This window comes from Phyllobates terribilis, unplaced genomic scaffold, assembly GCF_046119375.1.
Source record: "Phyllobates terribilis strain yellow unplaced genomic scaffold, ASM4611937v1 Scaffold_74__1_contigs__length_7073193, whole genome shotgun sequence".
NCBI lineage: Eukaryota > Metazoa > Chordata > Amphibia > Anura > Dendrobatidae > Phyllobates > Phyllobates terribilis.
In genome coordinates this window covers 1,456,000-1,475,348 of record NW_027362834.1, presented here as the reverse complement: position 1 = coordinate 1,475,348, position 19,349 = coordinate 1,456,000, and the positions used below count along the sequence as shown (strand labels likewise).

The window sequence follows — 19,349 nt, the reverse complement described above, 5'->3', positions numbered from 1 at the left end:
TGCAACTTTTAACATGAAAAATCCAATGAGGAGAAGAAAAGCAAAGCCAAAGAGTCCATCCCAAAATCCGACAAACAAGCAACATGAACAAAAAGCATTGAATTCAATTCTTTCTGATTTTAGAAACTGCATTAAAGAAGGGGTGCACCGGTCCTGGAGATACTGCAATACCAGGTCAATGCGTGGAGTGGACAGAGCAAGCTCTTTTTCCATCTCCCTGTTCTAAAAATCCATTTAATATATGGTCCCCAGATAGGGGACGTATCAGATATTAAACTGATAAGAACAGATACTACACTTGATCTTAGCCAAAAGGCCGAGAAGCGATAACCAGAATTGGTTTCCGACTACGGTGCCACCCAAGGATTCTGAAAAGTCCATTTGTGGAGATGGCCACCTGGACTCCCGTTAAGAAGACATGCTGTCAACCTCTAGATCCCTCACATGCCTGCACTTTTCGGCTTGCTGCTGCTGCAATCCACGCGTTTTAGATCTGCATAACTCCACCTCTTTTAGCACAGTACCCTCAACCCCCGGCTGTTCCCACCCGCCTCAACACCGTTGGAAGGGAGGAGAACCAATTAAGGCGGGGGGGGGGGGGGGGTGGAACGAGCAGCTGTCTACCCTTAGCAGGAGGGTTGCTGATTAATTACCTCTCCTGCTGCTGCTGCTGCTGGCTGTCCAGCAGCAGACTGAAGGTGGCTGCTGCTGTGCGCAGGTATATAAAGGCTCAGAGCCTATTATGACACGCGCAGCCAGCGTTCCATTGCCACATTCCGTCTACTGCAGGCGGGATACCTGGATGGCTGAATGTCACTGAGAAGCTCACAGAGACCGCCATAAGCAACAGTTTAAAAGAATGCCACAGACTAATCAACCAAACTTTTTGGGTTGGTTTCTCTTTTATAGTCTGCAGGCATTAAATGAAAGAAGTCAGTGTTCCAGCAGAGGGAGACAACGTTTCAGAAAAGGCATTGTAGCAAACCAAAAAAGAAATTTTAAGCGCAGCAGAGTAACCAGCTCACATACCTGTTAGCTCAGGTGAGTTTAAAAGGCTGCTGTTGATAACAAGGGCATTTGCTAAATAGATGGTGTGTGTGCAACAATATACTGAAAGGTCAATTATATTGTGCAGCTTATCTCACCACCTGTAGTTATTTAGGTGAAAGCTCCAAAATGCTTGCCTAATATGTCTGTTTATCCAAAAGGAAGTATAGAGGGAGAGCTAGATAGATAGCATTGCATTACATTACATTACATGGCAATGCAATGCACAGTTGCTGAAGTTGAACCAAAATGAGCTTGTCATCTGGCTTCTGCAACTTTTAACATGAAAAATCCAATGAGGAGAAGAAAAGCAAAGCCAAAGAGTCCATCCCAAAATCCGACAAACAAGCAAAATGAACAAAAAGCATTGAATTCAATTCTTTCTGATTTTAGAAACTGCATTAAAGAAGGGGTGCACCGGTCCTGGAGATACTGCAATACCAGGTCAATGCGTGGAGTGGACAGAGCAAGCTCTTTTTCCATCTCCCTGTTCTAAAAATCCATTTAATATATGGTCCCCAGATAGGGGACGTATCAGATATTAAACTGATAAGAACAGATACTACACTTGATCTTAGCCAAAAGGCCGAGAAGCGATAACCAGAATTGGTTTCCGACTACGGTGCCACCCAAGGATTCTGAAAAGTCCATTTGTGGAGATGGCCACCTGGACTCCCGTTAAGAAGACATGCTGTCAACCTCTAGATCCCTCACATGCCTGCACTTTTCGGCTTGCTGCTGCTGCAATCCACGCGTTTTAGATCTGCATAACTCCACCTCTTTTAGCACAGTACCCTCAACCCCCGGCTGTTCCCACCCGCCTCAACACCGTTGGAAGGGAGGAGAACCAATTAAGGCGGGGGGGGGGGGGGTGGAACGAGCAGCTGTCTACCCTTAGCAGGAGGGTTGCTGATTAATTACCTCTCCTGCTGCTGCTGCTGCTGGCTGTCCAGCAGCAGACTGAAGGTGGCTGCTGCTGTGCGCAGGTATATAAAGGCTCAGAGCCTATTATGACACGCGCAGCCAGCGTTCCATTGCCACATTCCGTCTACTGCAGGCGGGATACCTGGATGGCTGAATGTCACTGAGAAGCTCACAGAGACCGCCATAAGCAACAGTTTAAAAGAATGCCGCAGACTAATCAACCAAACTTTTTGGGTTGGTTTCTCTTTTATAGTCTGCAGGCATTAAATGAAAGAAGTCAGTGTTCCAGCAGAGGGAGACAACGTTTCAGAAAAGGCATTGTAGCAAACCAAAAAAGAAATTTTAAGCGCAGCAGAGTAACCAGCTCACATACCTGTTAGCTCAGGTGAGTTTAAAAGGCTGCTGTTGATAACAAGGGCATTTGCTAAATAGATGGTGTGTGTGCAACAATATACTGAAAGGTCAATTATATTGTGCAGCTTATCTCACCACCTGTAGTTATTTAGGTGAAAGCTCCAAAATGCTTGCCTAATATGTCTGTTTATCCAAAAGGAAGTATAGAGGGAGAGCTAGATAGATAGCATTGCATTACATTACATTACATGGCAATGCAATGCACAGTTGCTGAAGTTGAACCAAAATGAGCTTGTCATCTGGCTTCTGCAACTTTTAACATGAAAAATCCAATGAGGAGAAGAAAAGCAAAGCCAAAGAGTCCATCCCAAAATCCGACAAACAAGCAAAATGAACAAAAAGCATTGAATTCAATTCTTTCTGATTTTAGAAACTGCATTAAAGAAGGGGTGCACCGGTCCTGGAGATACTGCAATACCAGGTCAATGCGTGGAGTGGACAGAGCAAGCTCTTTTTCCATCTCCCTGTTCTAAAAATCCATTTAATATATGGTCCCCAGATAGGGGACGTATCAGATATTAAACTGATAAGAACAGATACTACACTTGATCTTAGCCAAAAGGCCGAGAAGCGATAACCAGAATTGGTTTCCGACTACGGTGCCACCCAAGGATTCTGAAAAGTCCATTTGTGGAGATGGCCACCTGGACTCCCGTTAAGAAGACATGCTGTCAACCTCTAGATCCCTCACATGCCTGCACTTTTCGGCTTGCTGATGCTGCAATCCACGCGTTTTAGATCTGCATAACTCCACCTCTTTTAGCACAGTACCCTCAACCCCCGGCTGTTCCCACCCGCCTCAACACCGTTGGAAGGGAGGAGAACCAATTAAGGCGGGGGGGGGGGTGGAACGAGCAGCTGTCTACCCTTAGCAGGAGGGTTGCTGATTAATTACCTCTCCTGCTGCTGCTGCTGCTGGCTGTCCAGCAGCAGACTGAAGGTGGCTGCTGCTGTGCGCAGGTATATAAAGGCTCAGAGCCTATTATGACACGCGCAGCCAGCGTTCCATTGCCACATTCCGTCTACTGCAGGCGGGATACCTGGATGGCTGAATGTCACTGAGAAGCTCACAGAGACCGCCATAAGCAACAGTTTAAAAGAATGCCACAGACTAATCAACCAAACTTTTTGGGTTGGTTTCTCTTTTATAGTCTGCAGGCATTAAATGAAAGAAGTCAGTGTTCCAGCAGAGGGAGACAACGTTTCAGAAAAGGCATTGTAGCAAACCAAAAAAGAAATTTTAAGCGCAGCAGAGTAACCAGCTCACATACCTGTTAGCTCAGGTGAGTTTAAAAGGCTGCTGTTGATAACAAGGGCATTTGCTAAATAGATGGTGTGTGTGCAACAATATACTGAAAGGTCAATTATATTGTGCAGCTTATCTCACCACCTGTAGTTATTTAGGTGAAAGCTCCAAAATGCTTGCCTAATATGTCTGTTTATCCAAAAGGAAGTATAGAGGGAGAGCTAGATAGACAGCATTGCATTACATTACATTACATGGCAATGCAATGCACAGTTGCTGAAGTTGAACCAAAATGAGCTTGTCATCTGGCTTCTGCAACTTTTAACATGAAAAATCCAATGAGGAGAAGAAAAGCAAAGCCAAAGAGTCCATCCCAAAATCCGACAAACAAGCAAAATGAACAAAAAGCATTGAATTCAATTCTTTCTGATTTTAGAAACTGCATTAAAGAAGGGGTGCACCGGTCCTGGAGATACTGCAATACCAGGTCAATGCGTGGAGTGGACAGAGCAAGCTCTTTTTCCATCTCCCTGTTCTAAAAATCCATTTAATATATGGTCCCCAGATAGGGGAGGTATCAGATATTAAACTGATAAGAACAGATTTTTTGATTGAATATATCTTTTATTAGCACAAAAAATAAGTTAACAGACAGTGTACAGTGCCGCAGCCCAGTACACACAGAATTCTACATCATATTTACATAGCATGAGGATACGACGCACTAACTAGACACATCACACCCCTATGCTACACAAAACACTCAATCTGAAAGAAAAAGCATGTCAATCAATACAGTACGACGAACCGTGATAAGGGATGGGGATTGGGAAAAAGGGGATGGGGAGGGGAAAATCACAGGCCCGAAGAAAGACAAGACACATAAGGGGAGAGGGGGAGGAGGGGTTTAGTCCTCATCCTCGTCCTCCGGACCGTCCACGATGGAATAGTCTCTGAGCAGGCTGTGGATCAGCCTGCGGCAGTCCTGGATGGACATCCTCTCCCTCCTCAAGATGAGCCGGTTCCTGGCGACCCAAACGGCATCCTTGAAGCAGTTCATAAGGCGCCAAGCCTCCTGGATGGCTCCGACGGTATGAACCCCAGGGAAGAGTCCGTAAAGCACAGAATGGTGCGATAGGCTCGCCCTGGGGACAGAGTTCCTCAGGTCGTCCTCAAGGGCAGTCAACAGGCGCTGTGCAAATCCGCAGTCCCAAAAAGTGTGCAAAGATGTTTCCTCCACGAAGGGGCACCTTGGGCAGTACCTGGTCTTGCACAGGTTCCGGGCATGCATGAATGACCGGACGGGCAGTCCGCCCTGAATCGCCATCCACGACAAGTCCTTGTGCCCGTTGGTCAGCCTGTCAGACGACACATTTGTCCACACAGTCTCCAGCGTGTCCTGGTGAAGTCCTGTGATGTTCTCCACGTCATCCTTGGCTCTGATGAGCTTGTGGATAGTTTTGGGCTTCCACAAGTCGGGCTTGAGTCCCTCCAGTTGATGTTCCCCCACAAATCGAACGACGTCTCCGTAGAACCATGGCGTCGTCCAGTTGTAGGGGAAGGAGCTGTCCCACTTGTCCCAGCCGAGTCGCCTCCAAAAAGGAAGCAGGAAGAAGCGAGACATGGACCTGCCCGCGGAGCCATTCTTGACTTGCAAAGTCCGGCGGACACAATCACACACAAAAAAGGATCGCAGGAGGGTGGGGATATCTGGAACGCCCTTCCCGATACTACACTTGATCTTAGCCAAAAGGCCGAGAAGCGATAACCAGAATTGGTTTCCGACTACGGTGCCACCCAAGGATTCTGAAAAGTCCATTTGTGGAGATGGCCACCTGGACTCCCGTTAAGAAGACATGCTGTCAACCTCTAGATCCCTCACATGCCTGCACTTTTCGGCTTGCTGCTGCTGCAATCCACGCGTTTTAGATCTGCATAACTCCACCTCTTTTAGCACAGTACCCTCAACCCCCGGCTGTTCCCACCCGCCTCAACACCGTTGGAAGGGAGGAGAACCAATTAAGGCGGGGGGGGGGGGTGGAACGAGCAGCTGTCTACCCTTAGCAGGAGGGTTGCTGATTAATTACCTCTCCTGCTGCTGCTGCTGCTGGCTGTCCAGCAGCAGACTGAAGGTGGCTGCTGCTGTGCGCAGGTATATAAAGGCTCAGAGCCTATTATGACACGCGCAGCCAGCGTTCCATTGCCACATTCCGTCTACTGCAGGCGGGATACCTGGATGGCTGAATGTCACTGAGAAGCTCACAGAGACCGCCATAAGCAACAGTTTAAAAGAATGCCACAGACTAATCAACCAAACTTTTTGGGTTGGTTTCTCTTTTATAGTCTTCAGGCATTAAATGAAAGAAGTCAGTGTTCCAGCAGAGGGAGACAACGTTTCAGAAAAGGCATTGTAGCAAACCAAAAAATAAATTTTAAGCGCAGCAGAGTAACCAGCTCACATACCTGTTAGCTCAGGTGAGTTTAAAAGGCTGCTGTTGATAACAAGGGCATTTGCTAAATAGATGGTGTGTGTGCAACAATATACTGAAAGGTCAATTATATTGTGCAGCTTATCTCACCACCTGTAGTTATTTAGGTGAAAGCTCCAAAATGCTTGCCTAATATGTCTGTTTATCCAAAAGGAAGTATAGAGGGAGAGCTAGATAGATAGCATTGCATTACATTACATTACATGGCAATGCAATGCACAGTTGCTGAAGTTGAACCAAAATGAGCTTGTCATCTGGCTTCTGCAACTTTTAACATGAAAAATCCAATGAGGAGAAGAAAAGCAAAGCCAAAGAGTCCATCCCAAAATCCGACAAACAAGCAAAATGAACAAAAAGCATTGAATTCAATTCTTTCTGATTTTAGAAACTGCATTAAAGAAGGGGTGCACCGGTCCTGGAGATACTGCAATACCAGGTCAATGCGTGGAGTGGACAGAGCAAGCTCTTTTTCCATCTCCCTGTTCTAAAAATCCATTTAATATATGGTCCCCAGATAGGGGACGTATCAGATATTAAACTGATAAGAACAGATTTTTTCTTTTTGAAAGCCCGAATTCGTGTACAAAACCCGAGTGCGCTTAAAAAAGTGACAAGTGCCACAAAAAAAGTGCACTAGGATGCTGGCCTTCTTGAAACCCTCTCCAAAAGGAGAAGGGTCCCCCAAACCATTCCCCGTCCCTCCGAGCCAGAAGGCCACAGCGAGGAACAGGGACAAATAGCCACCTCCAGCCAGAGCCAGAGGCGACCCAATCTTACCCCCAATACCTGCCCGAGTTCTCACCCGAGCAAGGCACTGGGAGCCAAAGACTGTGCTCCCCTCCCGGAAGAGGGGAGCCAACAACGCTCTCCTCCCGAAAGAGGAGAGCCAGGGGGGTTCAGGGGGGAGCGGAACCTGATGGCCACACATTCCCCCCCTAGACCTGCCAAGAGAGGAACCCGTAAGGGAACCGCATCCCGACAAAATCCTAGTAAGGACGTGGACACACGTGAAAAAGTGGACACACAGTGACAAAAAAAATTAAATAAATAGTGAAGGTTTCACAGTATAATACTGCCCGGACCTTCGACCGGGAATTGAAAAATTCCCCATCCTAAGGCCAGAAGGCCCGGAATAAGGGTGTGTGTGAAGAAAGAAATATTGAAGTGCTAGTGCAAATGTGCCATAAACTCAAGTGGGGTTCCCAATCCCAGTGAGTTAAGGCACCCCAGGGTCACCACTCCTGGGGCACTTCACACTTCGGGCTTTCGATCTTCCCCGGCCCAATGGCGTCGATCCTGGGGGGCCATGCTTTCCACCAGATGACTATATTAGCCAACTGGCGTACTAACAAGCGCCTAAGCCCCAGTGTGCATAATGTATCAATCTACTAGGGCGGCCAACATCCAAAACCGCATTTTCGAAAGATACTACACTTGATCTTAGCCAAAAGGCCGAGAAGCGATAACCAGAATTGGTTTCCGACTACGGTGCCACCCAAGGATTCTGAAAAGTCCATTTGTGGAGATGGCCACCTGGACTCCCGTTAAGAAGACATGCTGTCAACCTCTAGATCCCTCACATGCCTGCACTTTTCGGCTTGCTGCTGCTGCAATCCACGCGTTTTAGATCTGCATAACTCCACCTCTTTTAGCACAGTACCCTCAACCCCCGGCTGTTCCCACCCGCCTCAACACCGTTGGAAGGGAGGAGAACCAATTAAGGCGGGGGGGGGGTGGAACGAGCAGCTGTCTACCCTTAGCAGGAGGGTTGCTGATTAATTACCTCTCCTGCTGCTGCTGCTGCTGGCTGTCCAGCAGCAGACTGAAGGTGGCTGCTGCTGTGCGCAGGTATATAAAGGCTCAGAGCCTATTATGACACGCGCAGCCAGCGTTCCATTGCCACATTCCGTCTACTGCAGGCGGGATACCTGGATGGCTGAATGTCACTGAGAAGCTCACAGAGACCGCCATAAGCAACAGTTTAAAAGAATGCCACAGACTAATCAACCAAACTTTTTGGGTTGGTTTCTCTTTTATAGTCTGCAGGCATTAAATGAAAGAAGTCAGTGTTCCAGCAGAGGGAGACAACGTTTCAGAAAAGGCATTGTAGCAAACCAAAAAAGAAATTTTAAGCGCAGCAGAGTAACCAGCTCACATACCTGTTAGCTCAGGTGAGTTTAAAAGGCTGCTGTTGATAACAAGGGCATTTGCTAAATAGATGGTGTGTGTGCAACAATATACTGAAAGGTCAATTATATTGTGCAGCTTATCTCACCACCTGTAGTTATTTAGGTGAAAGCTCCAAAATGCTTGCCTAATATGTCTGTTTATCCAAAAGGAAGTATAGAGGGAGAGCTAGATAGATAGCATTGCATTACATTACATTACATGGCAATGCAATGCACAGTCGCTGAAGTTGAACCAAAATGAGCTTGTCATCTGGCTTCTGCAACTTTTAACATGAAAAATCCAATGAGGAGAAGAAAAGCAAAGCCAAAGAGTCCATCCCAAAATCCGACAAACAAGCAAAATGAACAAAAAGCATTGAATTCAATTCTTTCTGATTTTAGAAACTGCATTAAAGAAGGGGTGCACCGGTCCTGGAGATACTGCAATACCAGGTCAATGCGTGGAGTGGACAGAGCAAGCTCTTTTTCCATCTCCCTGTTCTAAAAATCCATTTAATATATGGTCCCCAGATAGGGGAGGTATCAGATATTAAACTGATAAGAACAGATTTTTTGATTGAATATATCTTTTATTAGCACAAAAAATAAGTTAACAGACAGTGTACAGTGCCGCAGCCCAGTACACACAGAATTCTACATCATATTTACATAGCATGAGGATACAACGCACTAACTAGACACATCACACCCCTATGCTACACAAAACACTCAATCTGAAAGAAAAAGCATGTCAATCAATACAGTACGACGAACCGTGATAAGGGATGGGGATTGGGAAAAAGGGGATGGGGAGGGGAAAATCACAGGCCCGAAGGTTTATTGAAAGACAAGACACATAAGGGGAGAGGGGGAGGAGGGGTTTAGTCCTCATCCTCGTCCTCCGGACCGTCCACGATGGAATAGTCTCTGAGCAGGCTGTGGATCAGCCTGCGGCAGTCCTGGATGGACATCCTCTCCCTCCTCAAGATGAGCCGGTTCCTGGCGACCCAAACGGCATCCTTGAAGCAGTTCATAAGGCGCCAAGCCTCCTGGATGGCTCCGACGGTATGAACCCCAGGGAAGAGTCCGTAAAGCACAGAATGGTGCGATTGGCTCGCCCTGGGGACAGAGTTCCTCAGGTCGTCCTCAAGGGCAGTCAACAGGCGCTGTGCAAATCCGCAGTCCCAAAAAGTGTGCAAAGATGTTTCCTCCACGAAGGGGCACCTTGGGCAGTACCTGGTCTTGCACAGGTTCCGGGCATGCATGAATGACCGGACGGGCAGTCCGCCCTGAATCGCCATCCACGAAAAGTCCTTGTGCCCGTTGGTCAGCCTGTCAGACGACACATTTGTCCACACAGTCTCCAGCGTGTCCTGGTGAAGTCCTGTGATGTTCTCCATGTCATCCTTGGCTCTGATGAGCTTGTGGATAGTTTTGGGCTTCCACAAGTCGGGCTTGAGTCCCTCCAGTTGATGTTCCCCCACAAATCGAACGACGTCTCCGTAGAACCATGGCGTCGTCCAGTTGTAGGGGAAGGAGCTGTCCCACTTGTCCCAGCCGAGTCGCCTCCAAAAAGGAAGCAGGAAGAAGCGAGACATGGACCTGCCCGCGGAGCCATTCTTGACTTGCAAAGTCCGGCGGACACAATCACACACAAAAAAAAATCGCAGGAGGGTGGGGATATCTGGAACGCCCTTCCCGATACTACACTTGATCTTAGCTAAAAGGCCGAGAAGCGATAACCAGAATTGGTTTCCGACTACGGTGCCACCCAAGGATTCTGAAAAGTCCATTTGTGGAGATGGCCACCTGGACTCCCGTTAAGAAGACATGCTGTCAACCTCTAGATCCCTCACATGCCTGCACTTTTCGGCTTGCTGCTGCTGCAATCCACGCGTTTTAGATCTGCATAACTCCACCTCTTTTAGAACAGTACAATCAACCCCCGGCTGTTCCCACCCGCCTCAACACCGTTGGAAGGGAGGAGAACCAATTAAGGCGGGGGGGGGGGTGGAACGAGCAGCTGTCTACCCTTAGCAGGAAGGTTGCTGATTAATTACCTCTCCTGCTGCTGCTGCTGCTGGCTGTCCAGCAGCAGACTGAAGGTGGCTGCTGCTGTGCACAGGTATATAAAGGCTCAGAGCCTATTATGACACGCGCAGCCAGCGTTCCATTGCCACATTCCGTCTACTGCAGGCGGGATACCTGGATGGCTGAATGTCACTGAGAAGCTCACAGAGACCGCCATAAGCAACAGTTTAAAAGAATGCCACAGACTAATCAACCAAACTTTTTGGGTTGGTTTCTCTTTTATAGTCTGCAGGCATTAAATGAAAGAAGTCAGTGTTCCAGCAGAGGGAGACAACGTTTCAGAAAAGGCATTGTAGCAAACCAAAAAAGAAATTTTAAGCGCAGCAGAGTAACCAGCTCACATACCTGTTAGCTCAGGTGAGTTTAAAAGGCTGCTGTTGATAACAAGGGCATTTGCTAAATAGATGGTGTGTGTGCAACAATATACTGAAAGGTCAATTATATTGTGCAGCTTATCTCACCACCTGTAGTTATTTAGGTGAAAGCTCCAAAATGCTTGCCTAATATGTCTGTTTATCCAAAAGGAAGTATAGAGGGAGAGCTAGATAGATAGCATTGCATTACATTACATTACATGGCAATGCAATGCACAGTTGCTGAAGTTGAACCAAAATGAGCTTGTCATCTGGCTTCTGCAACTTTTAACATGAAAAATCCAATGAGGAGAAGAAAAGCAAAGCCAAAGAGTCCATCCCAAAATCCGACAAACAAGCAAAATGAACAAAAAGCATTGAATTCAATTCTTTCTGATTTTAGAAACTGCATTAAAGAAGGGGTGCACCAGTCCTGGAGATACTGCAATACCAGGTCAATGCGTGGAGTGGACAGAGCAAGCTCTTTTTCCATCTCCCTGTTCTAAAAATCCATTTAATATATGGTCCCCAGATAGGGGACGTATCAGATATTAAACTGATAAGAACAGATACTACACTTGATCTTAGCCAAAAGGCCGAGAAGCGATAACCAGAATTGGTTTCCGACTACGGTGCCACCCAAGGATTCTGAAAAGTCCATTTGTGGAGATGGCCACCTGGACTCCCGTTAAGAAGACATGCTGTCAACCTCTAGATCCCTCACATGCCTGCACTTTTCGGCTTGCTGCTGCTGCAATCCACGCGTTTTAGATCTGCATAACTCCACCTCTTTTAGCACAGTACCCTCAACCCCCGGCTGTTCCCACCCGCCTCAACACCGTTGGAAGGGAGGAGAACCAATTAAGGCGGGGGGGGGGGGTGGAACGAGCAGCTGTCTACCCTTAGCAGGAGGGTTGCTGATTAATTACCTCTCCTGCTGCTGCTGCTGCTGGCTGTCCAGCAGCAGACTGAAGGTGGCTGCTGCTGTGCGCAGGTATATAAAGGCTCAGAGCCTATTATGACACGCGCAGCCAGCGTTCCATTGCCACATTCCGTCTACTGCAGGCGGGATACCTGGATGGCTGAATGTCACTGAGAAGCTCACAGAGACCGCCATAAGCAACAGTTTAAAAGAATGCCACAGACTAATCAACCAAACTTTTTGGGTTGGTTTCTCTTTTATAGTCTGCAGGCATTAAATGAAAGAAGTCAGTGTTCCAGCAGAGGGAGACAACGTTTCAGAAAAGGCATTGTAGCAAACCAAAAAAGAAATTTTAAGCGCAGCAGAGTAACCAGCTCACATACCTGTTAGCTCAGGTGAGTTTAAAAGGCTGCTGTTGATAACAAGGGCATTTGCTAAATAGATGGTGTGTGTGCAACAATATACTGAAAGGTCAATTATATTGTGCAGCTTATCTCACCACCTGTAGTTATTTAGGTGAAAGCTCCAAAATGCTTGCCTAATATGTCTGTTTATCCAAAAGGAAGTATAGAGGGAGAGCTAGATAGATAGCATTGCATTACATTACATTACATGGCAATGCAATGCACAGTTGCTGAAGTTGAACCAAAATGAGCTTGTCATCTGGCTTCTGCAACTTTTAACATGAAAAATCCAATGAGGAGAAGAAAAGCAAAGCCAAAGAGTCCATCCCAAAATCCGACAAACAAGCAAAATGAACAAAAAGCATTGAATTCAATTCTTTCTGATTTTAGAAACTGCATTAAAGAAGGGGTGCACCGGTCCTGGAGATACTGCAATACCAGGTCAATGCGTGGAGTGGACAGAGCAAGCTCTTTTTCCATCTCCCTGTTCTAAAAATCCATTTAATATATGGTCCCCAGATAGGGGACGTATCAGATATTAAACTGATAAGAACAGATACTACACTTGATCTTAGCCAAAAGGCCGAGAAGCGATAACCAGAATTGGTTTCCGACTACGGTGCCACCCAAGGATTCTGAAAAGTCCATTTGTGGAGATGGCCACCTGGACTCCCGTTAAGAAGACATGCTGTCAACCTCTAGATCCCTCACATGCCTGCACTTTTCGGCTTGCTGCTGCTGCAATCCACGCGTTTTAGATCTGCATAACTCCACCTCTTTTAGCACAGTACCCTCAACCCCCGGCTGTTCCCACCCGCCTCAACACCGTTGGAAGGGAGGAGAACCAATTAAGGCGGGGGGGGGGGGGGGGTGGAACGAGCAGCTGTCTACCCTTAGCAGGAGGGTTGCTGATTAATTACCTCTCCTGCTGCTGCTGCTGCTGGCTGTCCAGCAGCAGACTGAAGGTGGCTGCTGCTGTGCGCAGGTATATAAAGGCTCAGAGCCTATTATGACACGCGCAGCCAGCGTTCCATTGCCACATTCCGTCTACTGCAGGCGGGATACCTGGATGGCTGAATGTCACTGAGAAGCTCACAGAGACCGCCATAAGCAACAGTTTAAAAGAATGCCACAGACTAATCAACCAAACTTTTTGGGTTGGTTTCTCTTTTATAGTCTGCAGGCATTAAATGAAAGAAGTCAGTGTTCCAGCAGAGGGAGACAACGTTTCAGAAAAGGCATTGTAGCAAACCAAAAAAGAAATTTTAAGCGCAGCAGAGTAACCAGCTCACATACCTGTTAGCTCAGGTGAGTTTAAAAGGCTGCTGTTGATAACAAGGGCATTTGCTAAATAGATGGTGTGTGTGCAACAATATACTGAAAGGTCAATTATATTGTGCAGCTTATCTCACCACCTGTAGTTATTTAGGTGAAAGCTCCAAAATGCTTGCCTAATATGTCTGTTTATCCAAAAGGAAGTATAGAGGGAGAGCTAGATAGATAGCATTGCATTACATTACATTACATGGCAATGCAATGCACAGTTGCTGAAGTTGAACCAAAATGAGCTTGTCATCTGGCTTCTGCAACTTTTAACATGAAAAATCCAATGAGGAGAAGAAAAGCAAAGCCAAAGAGTCCATCCCAAAATCCGACAAACAAGCAAAATGAACAAAAAGCATTGAATTCAATTCTTTCTGATTTTAGAAACTGCATTAAAGAAGGGGTGCACCGGTCCTGGAGATACTGCAATACCAGGTCAATGCGTGGAGTGGACAGAGCAAGCTCTTTTTCCATCTCCCTGTTCTAAAAATCCATTTAATATATGGTCCCCAGATAGGGGACGTATCAGATATTAAACTGATAAGAACAGATACTACACTTGATCTTAGCCAAAAGGCCGAGAAGCGATAACCAGAATTGGTTTCCGACTACGGTGCCACCCAAGGATTCTGAAAAGTCCATTTGTGGAGATGGCCACCTGGACTCCCGTTAAGAAGACATGCTGTCAACCTCTAGATCCCTCACATGCCTGCACTTTTCGGCTTGCTGCTGCTGCAATCCACGCGTTTTAGATCTGCATAACTCCACCTCTTTTAGCACAGTACCCTCAACACCCGGCTGTTCCCACCCGCCTCAACACCGTTGGAAGGGAGGAGAACCAATTAAGGCGGGGGGGGGGTGGAACGAGCAGCTGTCTACCCTTAGCAGGAGGGTTGCTGATTAATTACCTCTCCTGCTGCTGCTGCTGCTGGCTGTCCAGCAGCAGACTGAAGGTGGCTGCTGCTGTGCGCAGGTATATAAAGGCTCAGAGCCTATTATGACACGCGCAGCCAGCGTTCCATTGCCACATTCCGTCTACTGCAGGCGGGATACCTGGATGGCTGAATGTCACTGAGAAGCTCACAGAGACCGCCATAAGCAACAGTTTAAAAGAATGCCACAGACTAATCAACCAAACTTTTTGGGTTGGTTTCTCTTTTATAGTCTGCAGGCATTAAATGAAAGAAGTCAGTGTTCCAGCAGAGGGAGACAACGTTTCAGAAAAGGCATTGTAGCAAACCAAAAAAGAAATTTTAAGCGCAGCAGAGTAACCAGCTCACATACCTGTTAGCTCAGGTGAGTTTAAAAGGCTGCTGTTGATAACAAGGGCATTTGCTAAATAGATGGTGTGTGTGCAACAATATACTGAAAGGTCAATTATATTGTGCAGCTTATCTCACCACCTGTAGTTATTTAGGTGAAAGCTCCAAAATGCTTGCCTAATATGTCTGTTTATCCAAAAGGAAGTATAGAGGGAGAGCTAGATAGATAGCATTGCATTACATTACATTACATGGCAATGCAATGCACAGTTGCTGAAGTTGAACCAAAATGAGCTTGTCATCTGGCTTCTGCAACTTTTAACATGAAAAATCCAATGAGGAGAAGAAAAGCAAAGCCAAAGAGTCCATCCCAAAATCCGACAAACAAGCAAAATGAACAAAAAGCATTGAATTCAATTCTTTCTGATTTTAGAAACTGCATTAAAGAAGGGGTGCACCGGTCCTGGAGATACTGCAATACCAGGTCAATGCGTGGAGTGGACAGAGCAAGCTCTTTTTCCATCTCCCTGTTCTAAAAATCCATTAAATATATGGTCCCCAGATAGGGGACGTATCAGATATTAAACTGATAAGAACAGATACTACACTTGATCTTAGCCAAAAGGCCGAGAAGCGATAACCAGAATTGGTTTCCGACTACGGTGCCACCCAAGGATTCTGAAAAGTCCATTTGTGGAGATGGCCACCTGGACTCCCGTTAAGAAGACATGCTGTCAACCTCTAGATCCCTCACATGCCTGCACTTTTCGGCTTGCTGCTGCTGCAATCCACGCGTTTTAGATCTGCATAACTCCACCTCTTTTAGCACAGTACCCTCAACCCCCGGCTGTTCCCACCCGCCTCAACACCGTTGGAAGGGAGGAGAACCAATTAAGGCGGGGGGGGGGGTGGAACGAGCAGCTGTCTACCCTTAGCAGGAGGGTTGCTGATTAATTACCTCTCCTGCTGCTGCTGCTGCTGGCTGTCCAGCAGCAGACTGAAGGTGGCTGCTGCTGTGCGCAGGTATATAAAGGCTCAGAGCCTATTATGACACGCGCAGCCAGCGTTCCATTGCCACATTCCGTCTACTGCAGGCGGGATACCTGGATGGCTGAATGTCACTGAGAAGCTCACAGAGACCGCCATAAGCAACAGTTTAAAAGAATGCCACAGACTAATCAACCAAACTTTTTGGGTTGGTTTCTCTTTTATAGTCTGCAGGCATTAAATGAAAGAAGTCAGTGTTCCAGCAGAGGGAGACAACGTTTCAGAAAAGGCATTGTAGCAAACCAAAAAAGAAATTTTAAGCGCAGCAGAGTAACCAGCTCACATACCTGTTAGCTCAGGTGAGTTTAAAAGGCTGCTGTTGATAACAAGGGCATTTGCTAAATAGATGGTGTGTGTGCAACAATATACTGAAAGGTCAATTATATTGTGCAGCTTATCTCACCACCTGTAGTTATTTAGGTGAAAGCTCCAAAATGCTTGCCTAATATGTCTGTTTATCCAAAAGGAAGTATAGAGGGAGAGCTAGATAGATAGCATTGCATTACATTACATTACATGGCAATGCAATGCACAGTTGCTGAAGTTGAACCAAAATGAGCTTGTCATCTGGCTTCTGCAACTTTTAACATGAAAAATCCAATGAGGAGAAGAAAAGCAAAGCCAAAGAGTCCATCCCAAAATCCGACAAACAAGCAAAATGAACAAAAAGCATTGAATTCAATTCTTTCTGATTTTAGAAACTGCATTAAAGAAGGGGTGCACCGGTCCTGGAGATACTGCAATACCAGGTCAATGCGTGGAGTGGACAGAGCAAGCTCTTTTTCCATCTCCCTGTTCTAAAAATCCATTTAATATATGGTCCCCAGATAGGGGACGTATCAGATATTAAACTGATAAGAACAGATACTACACTTGATCTTAGCCAAAAGGCCGAGAAGCGATAACCAGAATTGGTTTCCGACTACGGTGCCACCCAAGGATTCTGAAAAGTCCATTTGTGGAGATGGCCACCTGGACTCCCGTTAAGAAGACATGCTGTCAACCTCTAGATCCCTCACATGCCTGCACTTTTCGGCTTGCTGCTGCTGCAATCCACGCGTTTTAGATCTGCATAACTCCACCTCTTTTAGCACAGTACCCTCAACCCCCGGCTGTTCCCACCCGCCTCAACACCGTTGGAAGGGAGGAGAACCAATTAAGGCGGGGGGGGGGGGGTGGAACGAGCAGCTGTCTACCCTTAGCAGGAGGGTTGCTGATTAATTACCTCTCCTGCTGCTGCTGCTGCTGGCTGTCCAGCAGCAGACTGAAGGTGGCTGCTGCTGTGCGCAGGTATATAAAGGCTCAGAGCCTATTATGACACGCGCAGCCAGCGTTCCATTGCCACATTCCGTCTACTGCAGGCGGGATACCTGGATGGCTGAATGTCACTGAGAAGCTCACAGAGACCGCCATAAGCAACAGTTTAAAAGAATGCCACAGACTAATCAACCAAACTTTTTGGGTTGGTTTCTCTTTTATAGTCTGCAGGCATTAAATGAAAGAAGTCAGTGTTCCAGCAGAGGGAGACAACGTTTCAGAAAAGGCATTGTAGCAAACCAAAAAAGAAATTTTAAGCGCAGCAGAGTAACCAGCTCACATACCTGTTAGCTCAGGTGAGTTTAAAAGGCTGCTGTTGATAACAAGGGCATTTGCTAAATAGATGGTGTGTGTGCAACAATATACTGAAAGGTCAATTATATTGTGAGGCTTATCTCACCACCTGTAGTTATTTAGGTGAAAGCTCCAAAATGCTTGCCTAATATGTCTGTTTATCCAAAAGGAAGTATAGAGGGAGAGCTAGATAGATAGCATTGCATTACATTACATTACATGGCAATGCAATGCACAGTTGCTGAAGTTGAACCAAAATGAGCTTGTCATCTGGCTTCTGCAACTTTTAACATGAAAAATCCAATGAGGAGAAGAAAAGCAAAGCCAAAGAGTCCATTCCAAAATCCGACAAACAAGCAAAATGAACAAAAAGCATTGAATTCAATTCTTTCTGATTTTAGAAACTGCATTAAAGAAGGGGTGCACCGGTCCTGGAGATACTGCAATACCAGGTCAATGCGTGGAGTGGACAGAGCAAGCTCTTTTTCCATCTCCCTGTTCTAAAAATCCATTTAATATATGGTCCCCAGATAGGGGACGTATCAGATATTAAACTGATAAGAACAGATACTACACTTGATCTTAGCCAAAAGGCCGAGAAGCGATAACCAGAATTGGTTTCCGACTACGGTGCCACCCAAGGATTCTGAAAAGTCCATTTGTGGAGATGGCCACCTGGACTCCCGTTAAGAAGACATGCTGTCAACCTCTAGATCCCTCACATGCCTGCACTTTTCGGCTTGCTGCTGCTGCAATCCACGCGTTTTAGATCTGCATAACTCCACCTCTTTTAGCACAGTACCCTCAACCCCCGGCTGTTCCCACCCGCCTCAACACCGTTGGAAGGGAGGAGAACCAATTAAGGCGGGGGGGGGGTGGAACGAGCAGCTGTCTACCCTTAGCAGGAGGGTTGCTGATTAATTACCTCTCCTGCTGCTGCTGCTGCTGGCTGTCCAGCAGCAGACTGAAGGTGGCTGCTGCTGTGCGCAGGTATATAAAGGCTCAGAGCCTATTATGACACGCGCAGCCAGCGTTCCATTGCCACATTCCGTCTACTGCAGGCGGGATACCTGGATGGCTGAATGTCACTGAGAAGCTCACAGAGACCGCCATAAGCAACAGTTTAAAAGAATGCCACAGACTAATCAACCAAACTTTTTGGGTTGGTTTCTCTTTTATAGTCTGCAGGCATTAAATGAAAGAAGTCAGTGTTCCAGCAGAGGGAGACAACGTTTCAGAAAAGGCATTGTAGCAAACCAAAAAAGAAATTTTAAGCGCAGCAGAGTAACCAGCTCACATACCTGTTAGCTCAGGTGAGTTTAAAAGGCTGCTGTTGATAACAAGGGCATTTGCTAAATAGATGGTGTGTGTGCAACAATATACTGAAAGGTCAATTATATTGTGAGGCTTATCTCACCACCTGTAGTTATTTAGGTGAAAGCTCCAAAATGCTTGCCTAATATGTCTGTTTATCCAAAAGGAAGTATAGAGGGAGAGCTAGATAGATAGCATTGCATTACATTACATTACATGGCAATGCAATGCACAGTTGCTGAAGTTGAACCAAAATGAGCTTGTCATCTGGCTTCTGCAACTTTTAACATGAAAAATCCAATGAGGAGAAGAAAAGCAAAGCCAAAGAGTCCATCCCAAAATCCGACAAACAAGCAAAATGAACAAAAAGCATTGAATTCAATTCTTTCTGATTTTAGAAACTGCATTAAAGAAGGGGTGCACCGGTCCTGGAGATACTGCAATACCAGGTCAATGCGTGGAGTGGACAGAGCAAGCTCTTTTTCCATCTCCCTGTTCTAAAAATCCATTTAATATATGGTCCCCAGATAGGGGACGTATCAGATATTAAACTGATAAGAACAGATTTTTTTTTTTTTTTTTTTCTCCTCAGACGAGGAAATTCCACAGTCTATGGAAACCAGACAAAGGAAAATTCCATCAAAGCAGCTGCGTCAAATCCAATACGCAATTTGCTGTCCCCATCATCATCGGAAATATTTATTTCATATTTCAAAAACAACAATAACAAAAAT

At 46.2% G+C, this 19,349-nt stretch overlaps 12 non-coding genes and 3 pseudogenes across 12 annotated transcripts; all 15 read right to left on the bottom strand.

Annotated features, from left to right (window-relative positions):
* Positions 1-137: 137 nt before the first annotated feature.
* Positions 138-328, bottom strand: LOC141194668 (U2 spliceosomal RNA). Its single transcript, XR_012267290.1, has one exon. It is a non-coding gene; the product is annotated as a U2 spliceosomal RNA (small nuclear RNA).
* Positions 329-1,454: 1,126 nt separating this feature from the next.
* Positions 1,455-1,645, bottom strand: LOC141194667 (U2 spliceosomal RNA). Its single transcript, XR_012267289.1, has one exon. It is a non-coding gene; the product is annotated as a U2 spliceosomal RNA (small nuclear RNA).
* A 1,124-nt stretch (positions 1,646-2,769) lies between these two features.
* On the bottom strand, positions 2,770-2,960 carry LOC141194666 (U2 spliceosomal RNA). The gene has a single exon (XR_012267288.1). It is a non-coding gene; the product is annotated as a U2 spliceosomal RNA (small nuclear RNA).
* A 1,121-nt stretch (positions 2,961-4,081) lies between these two features.
* On the bottom strand, positions 4,082-4,274 carry LOC141196294 (U2 spliceosomal RNA). The gene has a single exon (XR_012268853.1). It is a non-coding gene; the product is annotated as a U2 spliceosomal RNA (small nuclear RNA).
* Positions 4,275-5,326: 1,052 nt separating this feature from the next.
* LOC141196539 (U2 spliceosomal RNA) lies at positions 5,327-5,397 on the bottom strand (annotated as a pseudogene).
* A 1,122-nt stretch (positions 5,398-6,519) lies between these two features.
* On the bottom strand, positions 6,520-6,700 carry LOC141196334 (U2 spliceosomal RNA; annotated as a pseudogene).
* Positions 6,701-7,435: 735 nt separating this feature from the next.
* Positions 7,436-7,584, bottom strand: LOC141196493 (U2 spliceosomal RNA; annotated as a pseudogene).
* Positions 7,585-8,704: 1,120 nt separating this feature from the next.
* LOC141196293 (U2 spliceosomal RNA) lies at positions 8,705-8,897 on the bottom strand. Its single transcript, XR_012268852.1, has one exon. It is a non-coding gene; the product is annotated as a U2 spliceosomal RNA (small nuclear RNA).
* A 2,252-nt stretch (positions 8,898-11,149) lies between these two features.
* On the bottom strand, positions 11,150-11,340 carry LOC141195808 (U2 spliceosomal RNA). Its single transcript, XR_012268384.1, has one exon. It is a non-coding gene; the product is annotated as a U2 spliceosomal RNA (small nuclear RNA).
* Positions 11,341-12,462: 1,122 nt separating this feature from the next.
* LOC141194665 (U2 spliceosomal RNA) lies at positions 12,463-12,653 on the bottom strand. The gene has a single exon (XR_012267287.1). It is a non-coding gene; the product is annotated as a U2 spliceosomal RNA (small nuclear RNA).
* Positions 12,654-13,779: 1,126 nt separating this feature from the next.
* LOC141194664 (U2 spliceosomal RNA) lies at positions 13,780-13,970 on the bottom strand. Its single transcript, XR_012267286.1, has one exon. It is a non-coding gene; the product is annotated as a U2 spliceosomal RNA (small nuclear RNA).
* Positions 13,971-15,090: 1,120 nt separating this feature from the next.
* LOC141195925 (U2 spliceosomal RNA) lies at positions 15,091-15,281 on the bottom strand. Its single transcript, XR_012268496.1, has one exon. It is a non-coding gene; the product is annotated as a U2 spliceosomal RNA (small nuclear RNA).
* A 1,121-nt stretch (positions 15,282-16,402) lies between these two features.
* On the bottom strand, positions 16,403-16,593 carry LOC141194663 (U2 spliceosomal RNA). The gene has a single exon (XR_012267285.1). It is a non-coding gene; the product is annotated as a U2 spliceosomal RNA (small nuclear RNA).
* A 1,123-nt stretch (positions 16,594-17,716) lies between these two features.
* On the bottom strand, positions 17,717-17,907 carry LOC141194662 (U2 spliceosomal RNA). The gene has a single exon (XR_012267284.1). It is a non-coding gene; the product is annotated as a U2 spliceosomal RNA (small nuclear RNA).
* Positions 17,908-19,027: 1,120 nt separating this feature from the next.
* On the bottom strand, positions 19,028-19,217 carry LOC141196356 (U2 spliceosomal RNA). The gene has a single exon (XR_012268898.1). It is a non-coding gene; the product is annotated as a U2 spliceosomal RNA (small nuclear RNA).
* Between the last annotated feature and the right edge of the window lie 132 nt (positions 19,218-19,349).